This window comes from Lactuca sativa, chromosome 9 (assembly GCF_002870075.4).
Source record: "Lactuca sativa cultivar Salinas chromosome 9, Lsat_Salinas_v11, whole genome shotgun sequence".
NCBI lineage: Eukaryota > Viridiplantae > Streptophyta > Magnoliopsida > Asterales > Asteraceae > Lactuca > Lactuca sativa.
Genome location: NC_056631.2, coordinates 14,975,418 through 14,997,006, shown reverse-complemented (window position 1 = coordinate 14,997,006; position 21,589 = coordinate 14,975,418). Strand labels below are relative to the sequence as shown.

Sequence of the window (21,589 nt, the reverse complement as noted above, 5' to 3'; positions counted from 1 at the left end):
CGCGGCTTACTCAAGTTATGGAGCTAGATTCAACCCACCTTTCCCACCGGAAAGCTTCTCAGGTAAAACTCAACCACTTTTTTTTAAAGTTGTATGATTTAGGCTTTATATTGTTTTTTTTTCTTCCTTTTAGAATTAGGTTCGTTTTGATTATTGATGTTTCTTGCTTATTTGATTTTAATTTTTGAGGATGTCGCCGCTAATTCACGTAGTGTAAAGTGATTTATGTGATTGCAATTTGCCATTTTTGGTTGATGATTTCATTCAAGTCAAAATCTTTTCATAGCCCTTTGATTTTGTTTCACTTTTGTTTTTGTGGGCTTTTAATATATTTATTATTTTTATAACATACATTCCAATGTCGACATGGGAAGACTTATCTGTTTGACATGGTGTAAGTGTTCTTATTTTATGTTTTAACCTTTTGGCTCTAATTAAAATGTTCATACATATTAGAGTCGGATTGAGATGCAAGGTTGATAAAATTAGTCAAATTAAATCTCAGAAAATCATTATCATACCACTTAACTGAAATTCCTTAGCTCAACCATATGAAATATGGAAAATTCGAATTTCAATTGTTCAATTTTTCGCTTATTTAATAAATGAAAGGCTTCCAATTTAAGTCAACAGGTTAGTAGTTACATATCAAATGTTTTGTCATCGAATATATCCCTTATTCCTAATTATCTTTGTACCTTTATTACCAAATGTTCTCAAAACCTGATGTTGTTAAGGATTCTTGCGCACAACAATCGGCATTCAATACTCACTCGATTAGTCCTGCAAGAAGCAATTCCTTCTGTGTCTATCTCCGTTTGAACCAACGACGGAGACGTTCTATCCGATTTTCTACTTCATCACTACTCAACCACATTAAAGAAAGGTAATTTCATTTTTGCGGTTTTATTAATCAGATTTTTGTGGACCTACTACATGTTGTGTTGTACCTTTAGACAACTTTTGTTCACATTTGTTAGATTTTACTCGATCTTTCTATTTTGTTAAGCATAAGAGATGTGTAATTGTCTTATTGTCATTTATTCTAATAAGAGTAAAGTTTTTTGTAGTTGTCGATTTTCCTCTAGACGTTTGCTAATTCCATACCTGTACAGTACGCGAACCGAAACTTCATCACCCACGACTACGAGACTGATTGGTGTTTCTGATTACTTTCGACAATTTGGTTGATTGTTTCTGAGAATGGCATGACCGTACCACACTTAATCCTCAGGTTACTACTTTTTTTAGTTAGATTTCAGTGAAATTGAACAAATTTTGGACTATGAGTGTTGGTTCTTTCCTTAGAAAAGGCCTTGAAGATTATAAGGAAATGGAATAAAAAAAGGAGAGCGATGAGGATGATATATGCAATAGAGAGGTGTGTGATAACATTTTCGTTTCTTATGTTTTGTTCTTAGTCCGTGTTGTTACTGAATTTGTTCAGATAACTAACTTTGGGTTCAGCCACCGAACTATTATGATGAAAATCTAAAAAAAAATAGTTCAGTGGCTAAATTAGATGATTCAAAAGTTTTTTTGTGTCACAAAATGGCCGGTAAACCTAATGTTGCCTAAATTTATTTGAACTTAATTCATTTTTAACATGTAACTAAATGTCATCTTCTTTTTATTGATTTATTTTACATTTGTCTTAGTCATCCGACTAAAACTAAGATTTACCTTAAAAATTAGAGATTACAAGGAAGTTACTGAATATATAAAATTAGAGGTAAATGGTCAAGAGTGATATATTGATGAACTTAAATTAGAAGTGAATGGTCATGAAATTAGAAGGAAATGGTGATTACATCAGATGGTTGCATGTGGTCAATTGGAGAGTCCACGTGACTTTCAACCTCTTTTACTTAAAGTGCCTCCTAAGTTTGAAGTCTCATTAGATATGAAGGAAGAAATTGAAAATGTAAGCTTCTCAATGCAATCTTCTATGTTTTACTTCTCCAAAAACCTCTGATTTTTGCACTCTATATTTGTATCACAGATGCATAATTTTTCAGATTTTTTTGATCGATAAATATTACAGGCTGTCATGTTCATTCAACAGCTAACAACATATATGCAAATTTCACATTCAATCGAATACTTAAAAACACGGTAAATGACATTTTTTATTAGCTATTATTCACATTATACAAAAGTTGGACCATTTTTCCCGTGTTCACAATGAATGCAATAACTACTTCGAGTGGACATATTGCAATTTTACTTACAACTTCATTTGTCCCTAATGTCATCATATATATAATCGACCATTTTCTCTTTGAAAACAGTTGGTCTATTTGCCCCGTGTCCATCCTGCTAACAGTTAAAAAAAAAATTAATGTCATTCTACTTTTCGTTTATTCATATTATATATTATGAAGCAAAAAATTGGAAGTATTATGCAGGTCAAATGGAAGGCATGCAATCTTGGGTCTCAAACCACAAGCTCACCAACATTGGTTAGTTTAATTTATAAACTTTAACTTTTATTCAATATAATGATAGATTTGATTTTTTGAATAATTAACCCGACAAAATATAATGGAGTGTTGATAAAAATGTATATGTAAGCACAATTTGGGCAACAACATTTGCTACATCAATGGCTTACACAAGTGCTAAGAGAGTTGCACTTAAGCCTAGCCTTAGGCTTATTCATGCCATGTTTCTAATCTACAAATTATACAATTTATATTGAAGCATTTAAACAATTTATATTTATCTCTGTGATTATTTTTATATGTATTTGTTTTCTCCATCCTTAGGAATAGTGCTGGTTTGTCGGTCATTTTATCCCCACACCTGTAGGTAATTGAAGGTGATTGAAGCAGGGGACAAAAAATGTATGGGAAGGTGATTGAAGTAGGAGACAAAAAATGTTTTGTTAAAACAAAAAACAAGAATAAAGGAACAATAGCAAAAAATGTATGGGAAGGTGATTGACAACATGGGATTGATTATATGCTTATGAACATCTTTTGGGGGCTTCGAACCGGTGGCTTCACGATGCCAAAAAATTCAAATGGTAACTAACTTATTTACTATTATTTAATCTGTCAAAATCATCATTCATATCTCACAAATAAACAAACTCATATATTTTTCATTTTTTATAAGTAAAATAAAATAAAATAAACAGTGCCTCCGAAAGAATTATATGCTACACAGCTGGCACGGCTACAAGAAATGAGATTCATTGACACACGTGAGAATCGTCAAGCACCCCCCAACTCCAAATCGTGCATTGGATACCTAGCCTCATGAGATTTTAAATGCATAGATGCATAGGATACGACTCTCCCCGTTGCATGAGTACCTCCCCTAAACCCGTGATCGACGCATCACAAAATACTACAAAATCCTCAACTCCCTCTGGAAGGGTCAATACTTCCTCCTCAGAGTCTCAAATGCAACTTGCTGGTCAGGCCCCACCAGAAATCCACACTCTTCTTCGTCAGGCGGGCCAGAGGAACAATAGTATTAGAGAAATTCTAAATAGATCTCCTACAGTAACCAACCAAACCCAGAAAACTCCGAATGTCATATGGGGACTTCAGAACCTCCCACTGCATCACCACCTTAATCTTGGCTGGATCGACCATAACCCCTTCCTGATTGATGAGATATCCCAGAAACTAGACCTCTCGTAACCAGAACTCACACTTGGAGAACTTGGCATAAAGTCTCTCCTATCTCAGTACTCAAAGTAGCTATTTAAGATTATCCTCATGTTGCTCCCTAGTCTTGGCGTAGACCAGTATATCATTAATGAAAACAATAACTGACCAATCGAGCATCAACTTGGGTACCTAATTCATCAAATCTATAAATGTTTCTGGTTCGTTGGTGAACCCAAACGACATCACCACAAACTCGTAATGACCATAACGATTTCAGAACATTGTCTTGTCCACATCCTCCTCCCTGACTCTCATCTAGTGGTATCCCGACCTCAAATCAATCTTGGAGAACCAGGATGCACCATGTAATTGATCAAAAAGGTCATCAATCCTAGGGACTAGGTAATGATTTTTTACTGTCAGCTTGTTCAACTCATGGTAGTCTATGCACATACGATGAGACCCATCCTTTTTCTTTAGAAACATAATCAATGCTCCCCAGGGTGAACTACTCGGTTTGATAAACTGCTTGTCCAACAACTCCTAAATCTAAGAGGACAACTCCTGCATCTCTGGTGGTGCGATGCGATACAACGCTTTAGAAATCAATACCACACCACTTGGGTTGCTAACTATCACCAACTATCTATCATTGTCGATCATGCCTCCAAACCTGCTCAACCATTCCATCTCTACAGTCATGCACACATCCCTCATAGGGTTGGGAATCAAGTCAATCAGTTACGACGCCCTGAATATCTCCAAAGTACAATCCTAAAAAACACTCAAAGCAAAAATCTTGTGTTCATTTGTGATGGGAACTCATAACGGACGCTCCAAATCTCCAAGAGAAATGCCAAAATACCTTCTGAATGTCTGAGATACAAAGGACCGACTTGAACCCGAGTCAAAAAGCACAAGAGCAGGCAAATAATTCACTAAGAAAGTACCTATCAGAAATACAAGCATAAGCATGCACGAAATAAGTGAACAAAAAAAATGAATACATATAAGTAATGAAGTTAGGCACCACCCTGGTCTCCTCTGTTGTGAGCTGAAAAGCACGACTCATACGCTTCATGGTCTCAGCCCTCCCTTGGCATACGTCCGTAATTCTCAAAGTAGTCGGAGCTGGTTCCTGCACTGGTTTGGCGAGGAAGGGACATTTGGCATTCATCTGGCCAACCTGATCACAATGGTAGCAAATCATGGTGCTTGACAATGGGGCATGTTGACAACAATCCATCGTAGTATTCCCCTGCCTGTCATATTTGTGGCATCCAAACGTTGATCGACATGTCCCCTCATGTGTCTTCCTGTACTTTCCATAAGTGCGGCCTCTCTGCCCCTCTAATTGTGAATCACAAGGCTTAAATCACTTAGCTGCTGGTTGTGACTGAACAGGGGCCTGCCACTTCTCTCGCGTCTGGGTCTCAATCTCATTTTCCCTCCTCCGAGCGAAGGATTGTAACTCATAGAGGGAACTATACCTCTGGGTTGACACAAAATCATGGATCTCTATATTGAGCATGCTCAAGTAACGGGACATATGGACCTGCTCCGAAGTAGCATACTCAGGGCAGAAAAAAGTCTCTTTTAGTAAACATCTTGGTGATCTCCATCACCAACTCTTTTGTCTACTTCATAGACAGGTACTCTTGGGCTAACCTCTCCATCTCCACCAACGGAACATACTCAGTACAGAACATCTCCGTAAACTGCTCCCATGTCGTTGCGACCTTCTCCTTAGGAGAATAAGCACCGATCACCAGTTTCCACCAATCCTTCGCCCCTACACGAAGAAGGTTCAAGGAAAACCTGACCTTCTGGTCCTATGGGCATGCACATGTGAAGAAACAACCCTCCACATCAGATAGGCACTTCAAGGAAATAATCGGGTCCTTGACCCCGTTGAAACTTGGGGGCTTCATAATGTTGAAGTCCTAGTACTGCACTATCCCTCCCCATGGAGTCCCGCAGCAGCAATGGCTACGTCAACAGCAACCTCAGTGACGACAACATAACGCTTGTCAAACATATCGATTATGGTGGTATTAATAGACCCAAACACCTCCAGGATCGCCTCTCTAACAACCATGGTCACTTAGGTGGTGATCATCCCGTAAATCTCATCATCATATAAACCTATCCTCTCCTAGCCGCCAACTCCTAATCTAGAACCTCTAGTGATCGGCATACTGAAAAACTAACCGGAATACATCTATTAAGCCACAATTCATACAATTCCAACATTATGGGATCACTAAATCTTTAGGGTTCATGACTTCCTTGATACGTGTACGGGTCCTGTGTTTTCAGTAGTACAAACCCATACTAGTTTCCACACCTAATCATATTTGTCTTAGAGAATCGTCACACACTATGCTACTATCAATTTAATTATATACCAATTATAGTTATGGGCTTAGACACCTAATCCAACAATGAGGGCAACCCAAAAATTGACTTTGCTTCAAATTTAAGAATATACCAATTTCGTTATTGACTTAGACACCTTAATATAGTAGTCTTCCACTTGGATAAGTCTGTAAATACAATTGCAAGTATAAATCTTCAATTAAACAACAAAGTGTGCTTTCTAAAGCCACTTCGAAACCCTGATTCAAATCAGCCGTTAGCCCTAAGATAAGTGATCAACTTTTCCTTTTTTCTTCATGACATCGTATAGACACAAGACATGGATCATAATCAATCTCATTGTTCAAAATTCTATTTACCAATTTCCCTATTTGTAAAGTCTTTATTAGACTACGAATTTAACACATCAATAAGTCATGGTTGGGCCCAACACTATAATGCCAATATCAAATCACCGAGGGGCCCAATGATATCGTATTTCCTGTTAGGAAAAAAGGAACGAATAAACTTTGACTATATAACTGTAACCTTTACTCACCAAATCATATATAATGCTACTTTTTATAACATCAAGTTACTGATGCGTTTACACAACACCAATAAACAACCGATTTGTAAATTACAACTTATGTATCTCCATTTGAAGAACTTTAGATATTATCGTCTTAGTTACTTTTGACTAGATCCATGAAGTAATCTCTAAGCATGGGTTTATCTATTACTTAAAATCTCTATTTTGAAAGTACTCATTAATATTGTAGCAATTCCAATTGCAATGTCTTAACCTCGATCGACAATCTACAATCCTTTCATGAGAGTCTTAATTCAATATTCACTTCCAAAAGTATGAACGTCTATGGGAGTTTGAATAATTTAAATTAGTCTAGAAATAAAACATGAAAAAATTAAACATAATAATAAATAATTGAATAAGACAATACAATACTCATAAATAATTCTCTATTATTCATTCACCAAAAATCAATTACATTTATTTTGTTACGATTTTTAGAAAATATCACCTAACTACTAAAACTAACATTGTATGTTAAGCCTATGCTCCTAGCATGCTGGTAGTGTTTGACTCTGCTCAGGGCCTTTAAGAAAGGATCTGCAACATTATCTTCTGATGATACTCTCTTCACCAGAAGATGTCGTCTTTAACCCAATGTCGAATGCAATGGTACTTTCTATTGATATGCTTGGATCTACCATGATCCTTTGGTTTTTTTGTTAAAGAAACTGCGCCTTCATTATCACAAAAGAGTTTCATTGGTTCTTGAATAATTGTAATGAATATGATATCTCCAATAAAATTCTTCATCCAAGCCGCTTCCTTAGATGCTTCACTGGCTGCAATGTACTCTGACTCACAGGTGGAATTATCCACCGAGTCTTGCTTGGAACTTTTCCAAGTAATCGATCCCCTATTCAATAAGAATACCCATCCAGACTGCGAACAAAAGTTATCCCAATCTATTTGAAAGTTCGCGTCACTGTAACCACTCACTCTTAATGTATCACTTCCGCCAAGAACTAAGAACATGTCTCTTGTTCTTTGCATATACTTAAGAATATTCTTTACCGCAATACAGTGGGTGCTGTCGGGATTTCCTTGAAATCGATTAACCATGCTCAAAGCATAAGACACATCATGGCAAGTACATGTCATTACATATATGATCGATCCTGAAGCCAAAGCATATGGGAATCGACTCATGTCAGCTATCTCTTCCTCTGTACTGGGACTTTGAGTCTTACTCAACTTAACAGTAAAATGAATAAGCAATTCTCCCTTCTTGGAGTTCTCCATATTGAAACACTTCAGTACTTTATCCAAATATGTACTCTAGCTAAGACCAATAAGGCGATTCTTTCTATCCCGATGAATTCTGATTCCAAGAATATAGGCTAGACCCTTCATAGTGAAACACTTTCCAATCGTAGACTCAACTTCTTGTAAATTCGGAATGTTGTTTCCTATAAGGAGTGTGTCATCAACGTATAAGACTAGGAAGGTCATTATGCTCCCACTAGCTTTGACATATACGCATGACTCATCTTCACTTCTAGAGAATCCAAACTATTTGACTTTCTCATGGAAACAAAGATTCCAGCTGCGAGATGCTTGCTTCAATCCATAAATGGACTTCTCAAGCTTACATACTCTATCATGAAACTTGACATGTATAAAACCTTCTGGATGACTCATGTAGACGTCCTCAAATAACTTCCCATTGAGGAAAGTAGTTTTAACATCCATCTGCCATATTAAATAATCATGAAATGCAGTTATTGATGGGTTTTAGCCATAAGAACTTTCCTATGTGCGCATGCAAAACCCTAATGCTTGGATCTAGGCTTTCTAATAAACATGCATTGAATCCAAGTCTTCTAATGACCAATTAGGTTAAATAACAACATTGAAACAGATCTAGAATCATACCTTTGAGTTCCTTGTTGATCTTGAGGTCTTGGAGCTTCTAGAGTCACAAGTGTCACTCCTCTAATGGCTTACAAACACCAATAGCAACAAGAATGATTTAGGAGAGAGGAGAGGGGAGGAATTCGACCAGAGGTTCCTTGCTTTAGGTCAAGTGTCGAATTCCATCAGCCATAGGGTCTATTTATACTTGTAGACTCCTTAAGGGTTACAACCTAAACCTTAATTGGATAATCTTCTCTTAAGGCTATCCAAATCCATTCCTAAGATAATCATATGGACGATTTTAGCTATCCTAAACCTCTTAGAATTCGTCCATACCATATCCAAATGGATTTACAGTCTAAAGCTTAACTATCAAACAATTGACAGTTTATACCCCTTTATTTAATTAATCTCTTTAAGTCACCAAATTAATTCTAATTAATTCTATGACTTATATTAATCAAATAACAATATATTATTCATTATATTATTCACATAATATATTAATAATATTTACTCTCTCTTAATAAATCATCCTATCAAGTTGCTATGGTGAAGGCAACCCAAAAGGACCATGCACAACCGGATCAAATACTTGCCTAATATAGTTGCAGCCTTAGACATTATTCCAACAGTCTCCCACTTGGATAAGTCTAGTAACTATACAAGTACAATTCGGTTTGCAATCATAGCTCTCAAAGATGCTGTCAACTCTGATCTAATCAATCTTGTCCTTTAGATAAGGTAACGTACAGTCCTCTATTAGATATCATGCTGACAATCCTATGGAATGGTTAGTCATGCATTTAGGTTTCTCGATCTCTGATTTATTTGACATAGAACTTAATCGAACACATCAATTCAGTTCTGACCGGGCCCGGCACATAAGTCAAATCAAATCATCGAGCGGCCGAGATATCGCTTTTACCTTCTTAGATAAAAGTTACAGATAAACTTCGACTTATATGCATTGACTTATTCATTAACCAACTATACACAACAATACGTTTTATAACACCAAGTTACTGATGCGTTTTCGTATTATCAATGTACAATCAATTAACAAATAATAAACCATATATCTAGGTTTTAAGACTATATGATATTATCGTCTTGCGATCACCTTTTATATCGTATTCCATAAGGTGATTCCAGCAAGCGTGGGTTTATTCCAATGCTCAAAACTAGTTCATAAGCACTCATGAACGTTGCAGCAATCCTTTACTATGTCTAACACCATTTAGACACTCTACACACCAATTCATGACAATCTTCTTTCATATCTACTCCCAACATATGAACGATTGTGGACCATTTGAATAATTCGATTATTCCTAATAAACTCAATTATTCTGGAAGTCAAAACATGCAAAGTGAAACAATAGCTAAACAATTAACATAAGATAGTATCATTACTCATAAATAAAACTCCTTTATTTAATCATCAAATGTCAATTACATTTATCTATTACACGTTTCTAATACTATCTAATCTATGCTAATATCATCCTTCAGCCCAATACTCCTAGCATGCTGCAAGTGCTTAACCCTACTCAGCCCCTTCGTAAGCGGATCTGCTGGGTTATCTTCTGATGATATCCTCTTCACTACGAGTTGTCCTTCTTCTACACGATGTCTGATGAAGTGATATTTTCTGTCGATATGTCTTGATCTACCATGATCCCTCGGTTCCTTGGTTAAGGCAACCGCACCTTCGTTATCACAGAAAATCTCCATGGGCTCCTTTATGGCAGGTACGACTCCAAGATCACCGATGAAGTTCTTTAGCCATATTGCCTCCTTCGACGCTTCGCTCGCTGCAATGTACTCTGATTCGCACGTTGAATCAGCTACGGTCTCTTGCTTGGAACTCTTCCAGGTCACTGCTCCTCCATTTAGGGTAAAGACCCAGCCCAACTGCGAACGGTAGTTGTCCCTGTCGGTCTGAAAACTGGCGTCACTATACCCTCGCACCTTCAAGTCATCACTCCCTCCGAGGACTAAGAACCATTCCTTTGTCTTCCGAAGGTACTTAAGGATATTCTTCACCGCAATCCAATGTGCTTTGCCAGGATTCCCTTGATATCTGCTAACCATGCTCAAAGCGAAGGCTACATCAGGGCGAGTACAAGTCATAGCGTACATGATTGAGCCAACTGCGGAAGCGTATGGTACTCGGCTCATTTCTGCTATTTCAGCTTCGGTACTCGGACTTTGAGTCTTACTCAATTTGGCATTACTTTGTATCGGTAGTTCTCCCTTCTTTGAGTTTTCCATACTAAAGCGTTTTAGTACTTTCTCTAAGTAAGTATTCTGACTAAGTCCAATTAGTCTCTTACTTCTTTCTCTTACTATCCTTATTCCCAAAATGTAAGAAGCTTCTCCGAGGTCCTTCATAGCGAAGCACTTCCCGAGCCAGGACTTAACTTCCTGCAGAGTCGGGATGTCGTTTCCTATGAGCAATATGTCATCGACATATAGGACGAGAAAGCTTACTATACTCCCACTGGCTTTGACATATACACAAGATTCGTCTTCGCTTCGTACAAATCCAAACTCTTTGACTTTCTCATCGAAGCAAAGATTCCATCTGCGAGACGCTTGCTTAAGTCCATAAATGGACTTCTCAAGCTTACACACTCTATCCGGATGCTTCATATCCACAAACCCCTCTGGCTGAGCCATTTAAACATCCTCAGCCAACTTTCCATTAAGGAAGGCGGTCTTGACATCCATTTGCCAAATCTCATAATCATGAAATGCGGCAATAGCTAGCATCACTCTAATAGATTTAATCTTCGCAACTGGTGAGAAGGTCTCATCATAGTCAACTCTGGGAGTTTGAGTAAAGCCCTTCGCAACCAATCGCGCTTTATATGTGTGCACGTTTCCATCCACGTCGGTCTTCTTCTTGAAGATCCATTTGCACCCAACGGTCTTACGTCCGGGCACATAATCAACCAAATTCCAAACTTGGTTATCATACATGGATTGGATCTCGCTATCCATTGCCTCTTTCCATTTTGCAGACTCCGGGCCTGCCATGGCTTCCTTATAGCTATTAGGTTCATCAAGGTTTACTAGTGTACCATCACTAATATACGTGTCCCCTTCGGTAGTAATATGAAAACCATAAAACTGGGGTAGAACTCTAACTCTATCGGAACGTCTAAGAGGTAAGGATTCGTCAATCGGTTCAACCAGAGTTTCCTCCTCAGGTTGAGTGCCAGCGGTAGAGGTTCCTTCATCTATCGACTCTTGAATCTCTTCAAGCTCGATTAGCCTCCCACTGTCTCCTTGGCTTATGAGTTCTCGCTCTCGGAAAACTCCTCTCCTCGCAACGAAGACAACATTGTCCTTCGGTCTATAGAAGAGATATCCAAAGGATGTCTGCGGGTAGCCGATGAAAATACATCGCTCACTTCGAGGTTCAAGCTTGTCGTGAGTATCTCGTCTTACGAAAACCTCGCAACCCCAAACCTTGATATGTGCCAACGAGGGAGCTTTCCCTGTCCACATCTCGTGAGGTGTTTTGACAACCTTCTTGGTAGGGACTCGGTTAAGGATATGGGCGGCAGTCTCTAAGGCATACCCCCAAAAAGAGATTGGTAGCGAAGCACGACTCATCATGGAGCGAACCATATCCAATAAGGTTCGATTACGCCTTTCTGCCACACCATTCAACTGCGGTGTCCTAGGAGGCGTCAATTGTGAAACTATTCCACACTCCTTGAGATAATCGTGGAATTCAAGACTTAGGTACTCTCCTCCTCGATCGGATCGAAGCATCTTGATTTTCCTGCCCAATTGATTCTCCACTTCATTCTTGAACTCTTTGAACTTTTCAAAGGTGTCTGACTTTTGCTTGATTAAGTAGATATACCCATATCTACTATAGTCATCGGTAAAAGTCACATAGAAGCGGTTCCCATCCTTCGTGGTTGATCTAAACGGTCCACACACATCAGTATGTATTAGGTCCAATAGACCCTCGCCCCTTTCACATGTACTCGTGAAGGGCGACTTAGTCATCTTTCCAAGCAAACAAGACTCGCATGTGTCATCTGCCATAAGGTCGAATGACTCCAACACTCCATCCTTTTGGAGTTGGGCTATGCGTTTCTTGTTGACATGTCCAAGACGACAATGCCTCAAGGATGCTTTATCCATACTAGTGGAAGAATCAATATTCAAAACATCATTTCCTAAGTTATCAACAATCATAACGGTTTCATATATTCCATTACATGGTATAGCTTCAAAGTAAAAGACACCATTTAGATAAGCCAAAATAGAACCGTTCTCATTATTAAAAGAAAATCTAAATCCTTGTCTATATAAACCATGAAATGAAATGATGTTTCTTGCCATTTCTGGCGAATAGCAACAATTGTTCAAATCTAAAACTAAACTATTCCTAAGCACTAAGGAATACACTCCAATCTTGGTCACAGGCGAAGATCTTCTGTTCCCCATGATTAGATTGATCCTTCCTTGCTCCACATCCCTACTTCTTCTTAGTCCCTGCACATTAGAACAAATGTGATAACCACAACCGGTATCAAGAACCCAAGAAATAGCATGATTAAAATCGTTAGATTTGATTGTATATATACCTGCGAAAGATGGCTTGATCTTTCCTTCTTTGATTGCTTGCAGGTAATCCGGGCAGCTTCTCTTCCAATGTCCTATCTTGTGGCAGTGGTGGCACTCTGCCTCCTTCGGGTTAGAGCAGGGCTTTGCGGGATCAACTTTGGTCCCACTAGAAGAGGCACCATCTCGGGCTTTCACCTTGCGATAGTTCTTCTATGAAGCTTTCCTCTTCTTTCCCTTCCCTTGTCCAATAGCCAATACAGGAGCAGCGGGCGGATTGGGAGTGGGTGCAACAGACTTGTCCTTGAAGTTGCTCTCAGCAACCCTCAAGAGACCTTGGAGCTTGCTTAGGGTGACCTCTTCTTTGTTCATGTGGTAGGTCATCCTAAATTGGTTGTACATCGGAGGCAAAGAGTGAAGCACCATGTCGATCGCCAAGTCTTCACCGAAGTCAACATTTAACTTGCGAAGGCGGTCGACATACCTTTGCATCTTTTGCAAGTGCACGGTAAGAGATTCTCCATGACCCATCTTCGCGGAAATCATGTTAGTGAAAATCTCGTACCTCTCTTGTCTCGCGTTTTGGTGGTACCTCTCCAATAAGTCTTGATGCATCTCGTACGGGTACATGTCCTCGTAGGACTTTTGGAATTCGGAGTTCATGGTGGCAATCATGATGCAATGTACCTTCGTTGCATCTCGCTCATGAGTTTCAAATGCGGTGATTTCGGCGGGAGTAGCAATTTCGGGGTTGATTTTCTCGAGCTTCTCATCGAGGACATACTCCTTATCCTCATATCAAGCAATGGTGCGAATGTATCTTATCCATTCGCTAAAGTTCGTTCCATCGAAGGTGACCTTCTGGCAAAGGCTCATCAACGAGAAAGAACTAGCAGCAGCGTTGTTTGCGTTCGACATCTACAATTAGAAAAGGACAAAGATAGATTAGAATAAGAATCCCTAATTATCACCCAATAAGAAAATTAGGGCTAGGATCCAACAATAACATTTACATATTAGAAAAGGGATGCCGTAATCTAACATGCAAATAAATTGAAGGTAAGTGAATGACGATTCACTAATTCTCCATCACAAAAAAAACTATTAGTCCTAAGTGTTTTTTTTAGAATTCCTAGGTTCGGATGAGATTCATTGAAACTATTCAATGGCATGTTTAAATCTCGATATGCCCCTCTCGTTTGTGACTGGGATGCCGAGGATCACAAAGCGGGTGTGAATTACCATGCAAATTCACATGGTGCCTTCATTGTAACAATCACCTATTCGATGTGCCGGTAAACCACACACGCTCCATCGAACTATGATAAACAATGAATCACCCTTTGCCACCTTCGCTTAGAACCAATTAGTGTGCCGGTAAACCACACACGCTCCACTAACATCTCAGCAAGGTGCAAAGTGTAATTTCATGGGATTGCATCAATTCACTTTTCCTAAAGTAACTAGGATTGGGAAATTTTAAAAATATGTGTAGTTACTTTATATTTCTTATTATACTTTTAATGAGAGAATGAGGTTGCCCTATCCTACCCGTTCGGCTAACGACCCTCCACCAATCAAGCAAGCGGTGGGTGTGAGTGTACACCCATTAAGCGCCATTTTATAGGCCGCAACCTTATACCCACCTTATAGATCGGCTTCATGAATGAGGCCTACTAACGGTAAGACTAGCATTTAGTTATACATATATATATATATATATATATATATATATATATATATATATATATATATATATATATATTATTCTAGTAATATCATATTTGTATAGTGTTGTATTTTAAAACTTTTAAAATCTAGGGTTTGAAATTTAAGTTGTCTAAATTAAAGCTTTTAATCTCAAAAGTAAATTTCAAAACATGAGGGTAGGTTTTAAACATTTAAAACATGGAGGATCAAATAACAAATAATTCCAATTAACAATTAATATCCTAATTATCTATATTTGATTTATTCAAGATTTCTTTGAAAGATAATTACCAAAATAGTTAAATAATTAATTAATTATCATACAAGGAAATTAAATATTTAATTAGTTGATAAATATCTTTTTCTAGATCAAGATAATAGTCATATATATCATAAAATCGGATTTAGGTTGATCTATTATGATTAAGGTAAGTTTCCATAAGATAAACACAAAGAAATCCCGAATCTGGTCATTCCTGACGCCTGGACTCGCCGAGTGCACAAGGGGACTCGCCGAGTCAGGCCTACTCGCCGAGTCCACCTTGGGACTCGCCGAGTCAGTGACACAGAAACAAAAAAAAATCGAATTTTGCAGGTTTGTTTCAGTTAATCAAGCAACAATTTAAAGAAAACCAAGCAAGGCTCTGCACTACTAGAAAAACAGCCTTTTACGACGCTCATTGCGCGTCATAAAAGGCTCAGACGACGCGCAAATGCGCGTCAAGGAAGGCCCTGTCATAAAGAGAGACGACGCGCATTTACGACGCTCATTTACGACGCGCAATTACGACGCGCGTTTACGACACGCAATGCGTATCAAGGAAGGCCCTGTCATAAAGGAAGACGACACGCATTCGCGTGTCGTAACCTTACGACGCGCGTGTTAATGACACACAATGCGTATCATTAAAACCCCTGTCAAGAAAGGCCATGTCATAAATGAAGATGACACACATTTTTGCGTATCGTAAATTTAAATGTTTAAAAAAAAAATATTTATATATTTATTAATTTTTAAATTAAATTTGCACTTACTGTCTCATAATAGAAATAAAATACCATATAAAAAATACAATCCATTTCATAAAATTTAATGTCATATAATTCTATTTCTTACAATATATAATGTTACAATAAAAAAATAAAGAAAGTAAATTGCTATTTTGAACATGTGAAGCATTATAACAACCTGCTTTGTGACAATTCTTTTGACCTGTCTACCAAGAATTGCACGTGACTTGATGCCTCTTTCAGATTGTAGTGCTTTGTCATCAGCAGCCTCCTGACCCAAATAAAAATTATATAAAAAAAATGCAATTCGGAAAAGATGACATCAGCGAGTGAGGTTTTATTATGTTATAAAAAAATGGAAGTAAAAAAAAAATTGTAAGCATGGTGACATATTTAACATAAAATGTTAATTTAGTGACTTAATAGGCAATAAAAATAGTTTTTTAGCCAAATTAATGAAAATGAGACATTTGGTTGCTATACTAGAGCATTGTACTTTCAAATAAATGAAAGCACATTGCTATTTCTTGCATATTACCTACAATATAACAGTGAGTAGGATGCTATACTTACATTGTCATGGACCAACACTTCAATTCCTTCATCATTTATCTCCTTCATTGCAAAGAATTAGCCACCAATAATATTTCAAGCAAATTTGGGTTTCAGGACATGATCAATTATGGTTGTGATAGTTTGAATGAATTTATATGAAAAGGATTCAGTATTTACGTACCTAGAGTGTATATGTATAAATCAGCAATTATGTTTACCTAAATAACTGGAATACAAAGGACGTCACCTCGCAAAGTCATGATAAGAGAACTAACAACCATCGTTTCTACTACAAACCTCAATAGCATCCCAAAGGCAGTTAGAGTCATGCCACAATTAATTATCTTGGGTTGTAATGCTCCTGAAAAAAGATCAAGTAAAGTTTGTAAAATAGTTCATATAGATTACTTAAAAGGGTAAAAATGGAATTAATTTATTTATATTATAAAAAATTAATAATCACCTTATGTAAAGCTTCAACTAAAGTTGTTTTATATAAAGCTTCAACTTTGTAAAATAGTTCATATAAAGTTGTTGTATATAAGATCCATCACGACCCTGTGCAAGCCCTTTCTCTATAGCTAATTTAGCATATCTTAAAAGTATAGGAATTGTTAAAAAAGAATAAATAAAAAATAAGCATTTTTTTATTAAAATTTGTAATGTTTTTTGTGAACAAGATAGACAATAAACAATTAAATCTGAAACAACAACTTTTCGAACTTCTTCATGAAAGTATCATCTTGATCACCCATCTCCTATCATAAATAAAAAAAGCGTTATTGAAAGATGGAGAAGATAAATAAAAACATTAGTTATTTTCTCCCAATAGAAGGGAAGAGGCTAAGTAAGAGCTACCATCCAAAATGTTACCTATGGCTCCAAGCTTGCTCGCTTTTTGGTGAATATGAAAGAACAAAACTTGAAAGTGAAAGCTCATCTTAACCATATTTTTAAACTTGGGAGTTGGTATTTTTTAATTAAATAAAATTTATATGTTTAATACAAACAAAGTGTGTTCAAGCCCATAAAAAACATGCGCCCATCTAAAAATTCCATACAATCTCTAAAAAATCTCAGATTCTTTAGTGTGTATGGACTATGGACAATAACATGGTATAAAATTGCGTCATGGCCTTATAATTCAAGAGGTTACTCATAGCTATAATGGGTAAAAAAAATTAAAGTAAAACGCCCTAAAAAATATTTTGAAAATACAAAGCAGAATGCTATAAGGAAATAAATGGAAACTACAATGCTATTTCTTGCATAATTGCATTTGCACTTTTATAATATGCTATCAAATGCCTGAGCCTGAGTAGAGTAATTTTAGGTGCAGAGTGTGGTGTAGCAAGTTTTGAAGGGTACCTTTTTGACGATAACGCCCTTGCATTGTCGTTCACCCCTAAAGATGAACATGAAGCACAAACTGAGTTTACTCTTGTCAGAGGCTGCAATTTCTGTTGTCATGAGTTTGTATTAAGTTTTAAAGGGTACCCTGAGGCATACAATCTCCTCCATCAGACCATCTCTTCTCCATGCTAAAAAAGAGATAATTCCAGTGCACACAAAAGCTACATGAGTTTGTATTAAGATCATTGATTATAATGTTATATAACTTTTATAACCTGCTTGCAAGTGTAAAATTTCATCTGTGATTATAGAAGTTGATAGAATTATAAGGCATGGAGGGAAACTGATTGTTGGTGACGAATACAGTACAATAAGGGAAGTTGAAAACCTGTTGAAGCCACTACATTGCAATGTAAATTTGTATGTTTTTATAAGAATTAAGAAGAATTACTCGGTGCCCAGAAGTCAACTTGGAGGCCCAACACATGTGCATTGGCTTCATGATCTTATTCATTCAGAGACTAGATATATCCCAATGTTTTGTTTGTTTAATGCAATTTCCTTTCTGTAAAGTATAAAAACATAAGAAAAGCTATCTTTCAGGGATATAAGAAAGAAGAGCAAATGATGTTATGAATCAGAGAAACAGAAAGAAACCTGCTGTTCCATGCAGTTCCAAAATCACAACTCAGCAGCAAAAGTGCTTTGCTATGCTTCATTAGTTCGTTTTGAAGACCAGTTAGGGGAGATGAAGTGGCTAAGATATTATCCACTTTCTTTGAATGTAAACCAATCAACATCTTATATTGTTGCTGTGAAGACATAAATGCATGTTTAGCAATAGTGTATAATGGGTGGATTGAATCGGTTGAGATGCCCAGTTTGTGATCTTTACTCCAGAAATCCATATCCATATCAGAAGTATTAGCTTGTGAAATGTCACTCATGGCAGCAAATTGGGATGGATGAACAAACCCCACTTCATCACTGTTTGCAGATGAAAAGTAGAAGATAAAGATACGATATTTTAATCATAAGATTTGGTATAGTAGTAGTGCATGGAAAACATACATTAAAGGATCCAATTCAAGAATGGACTCTAATTGATATAGAAGAAAAGAAGAGTCTGAGTAGCTGGATGGAATTGCTTCGGTCATGAATTGAAGGACTAACAGCTTGGCTCTAATATTAGGCACACAGGGGCATTTTTGTCCACAAAAAAAGTCGTATGATTTGAAGGACTAACAGCAATAGCCTCTAATCGAGCATTCAATGAGCTTTGACTTTTCTTCTCATCTTCCGATGGAAAGCTGATAGCTTTATAACATTCTAACATTTCTGCAAGGTTTGCCAACATATATAAAACATAATTTTAATCGAAATTAATGTTTAATTATAAAACCAAAATTAAGGTGCTAAAATATTTATTCTTACCTTGCTCATTAGCCATGTCAAAGAAAGCTTGAAGCTTCAACGTCCTTTTGTAGTACATCATTTCTCTAACTGAACTGGTGGATAAAGGAAAATGTGGTGTTTTACCTAGTGTGCCTATCAGATCCCACCACAACAGCTCAGCCAAGTTAATAGTTGTCCTCGACTACCACCTCTTGGATAAAACTGAAATAACACAACAAAATCTCCATAACACAAAAAGCCAAAAGAAAGCTCTGCATTTAAGCAGTACAGACACCAACATCTAAATCTGTAAAAACCAACTGCTTGGGAAAAAAATTAAAAAAAAAAGACGAGACAACTTTTAATATAAAAAGAAAAGAAAAACTTGTGAACACGCAAGCAAAAACTGATAAGCGTGACTACCTTAAATCCCTAATAAACAAGAAAAAAGACACGAGGTTACAAGCTGAGTGTAAATTTAAGAATTTACCCCTTCTGGATATATCACTTGGCTTTTTTCATGAGTGTTTTGGTTCTATATTCACTGTCATCATGAATAAAGCTCCACCAGATATAAGAAACATGAACCACAATGGCATGTGAAATAGCATGGGCATCCAAAAAACCCTTGTAGGGTGGAAAATCATAAATTTGAAATAAAATAATTAATCCTTCACCAATTTTCACAACCCAAATCTTCCATTTAGATGGATGATTCGAAATTCCAACCCATACCCCCCAAATCAGTACCTTTGCTACTCCCATTTTAGCAGAAGCCTTCATATTTAAATCTGTATATAAAAGGTTTAAAAAGTCAAAAAGCTTAAAAAGGTCTTTTCCTTTTTGTATTATGAGGGGAAATGAACGCTTACCATAGTCAAATTGGTAGCATTTTAAATAAAGAATGTGGATAGTTACAAAGGCGATTAAAGAAGCTACAACCATGATACGTGTAACTTAACTTTTTATACTGAAAGCTTTTAGTATTGATACTATGAGAGAAAATCCAATAACTACTGTTGTAGATGAGTAATCTAGCTTCTATGTCATTTCCACATCCATGAAGGGTAAAATGGTCATTCATCATTTCAACAAGAAAACTTACGTTGTTTCTTTTTGATTTAATCTGGACTGATATAAAGGAGTGTTTCTTTTTAAGTTAATGATAACAGAGGCATATTAATCTCATTTGTAAATAGAAGAGTAAGATGGTAATTTACTCAAATTCAGACAGTCCAGAAAAGAAACATTAGTGTTTCTTTTTAATACTAACAGAGGCAGCGTAATATGTTAAGTGGGAAAGATGGTGTTTTATTGTTTCTAAATAGAAGGGTAAAGTGGTCATTACTTAGATTCAGACAGTTCAACAGCAATATTAAGAGAAGAGAGTGCCACAGACACAGCTTCCTGAAATCTAGATTCAAGAATCAAGAATGAATAATTATCAAAGAGTTGATGTAATGTAGAAGAATTTGATGCACCTCAATCCTAAAGGCATGTCTGAGTGGCCATTTTCCACGATATTTGACAGTTGTATCGCCAGTTGTCTCTCTTTCTTCTTCCATAACAAGCATACATTGGAATCTGCAGCCACTGAGACAATCCCATTTTATCCATTTTATGTATAGTGGCTCTTGTAGATACCATGAATCCTCACCAATCAGGCATATAACTTGAATGCTAATCCATATATTATTTTAGTTATATTTAACGAATTTATTTTTTATAAAATAAGAATCTGAACATAAAAGTTGTTTAAAATCCAAGTAAATCATCATAACTATGATATTTTTATTACTTTTATTTAAAAAAAATGTCATTAAAAATTACACAGATAGAAATGTAGTATTTTTGCAATTTTGCATTCCATTCCATGATTAACTTAATCAAAGGTAAGGTATGAGCATAGTTCCACCACCAACTGTAAATTGATAAAATAAATGTGAATAAAGCTTTCAAACCTTCAATTGAGCTGTTCACACATAAAAATGTTTTTATAGTATTTTGAACCCAAACCTTAGTTGAATTGTACTTACATGGTACTGGTTAAGAAGATGGATCAGCTTTTTGACCACAAAAATGCAGGGGATGTAGCTGAGAAGGTAAGCCCGAGTAGCAGTTCAGATAACACAAGCAAGACTACTACAAAAACAGTAAACTGTAACATAGATAGGTCAAAATTGAACTTCTGAAACGTTTCATCCTGCAAACTATATCATAGATAGGTCAAAATCTTACCTACATCAACTTTAAGGTTGCCTTGTTAGAGAGAACGACTAGAATAGATTTCCCTTTTTAACCATAAAACGTTTTATCCGCATTGTCAATAATCACATCTGAACAGGTGATTCTTCAGAGGTTAATTCATGTCTCACAATAACACATAAAAGAACAATACATGAAATCTACCTCAATGTTATTGCTATTGTACATTACACTTCAGATTTAATAAAAACATGTGTAGTTCCTTGCTCAAAATATATAAGATAGCATTAAAACACAAGAGTCACTCATTGAGGCATTTTATCAAATAGTTGGTGTT

At 36.6% G+C, this 21,589-nt stretch overlaps 1 pseudogene; it reads right to left on the bottom strand.

Annotated features, from left to right (window-relative positions):
• Positions 1-19,551: 19,551 nt before the first annotated feature.
• On the bottom strand, positions 19,552-20,109 carry LOC128128857 (uncharacterized; annotated as a pseudogene).
• Positions 20,110-21,589: the final 1,480 nt, after the last annotated feature.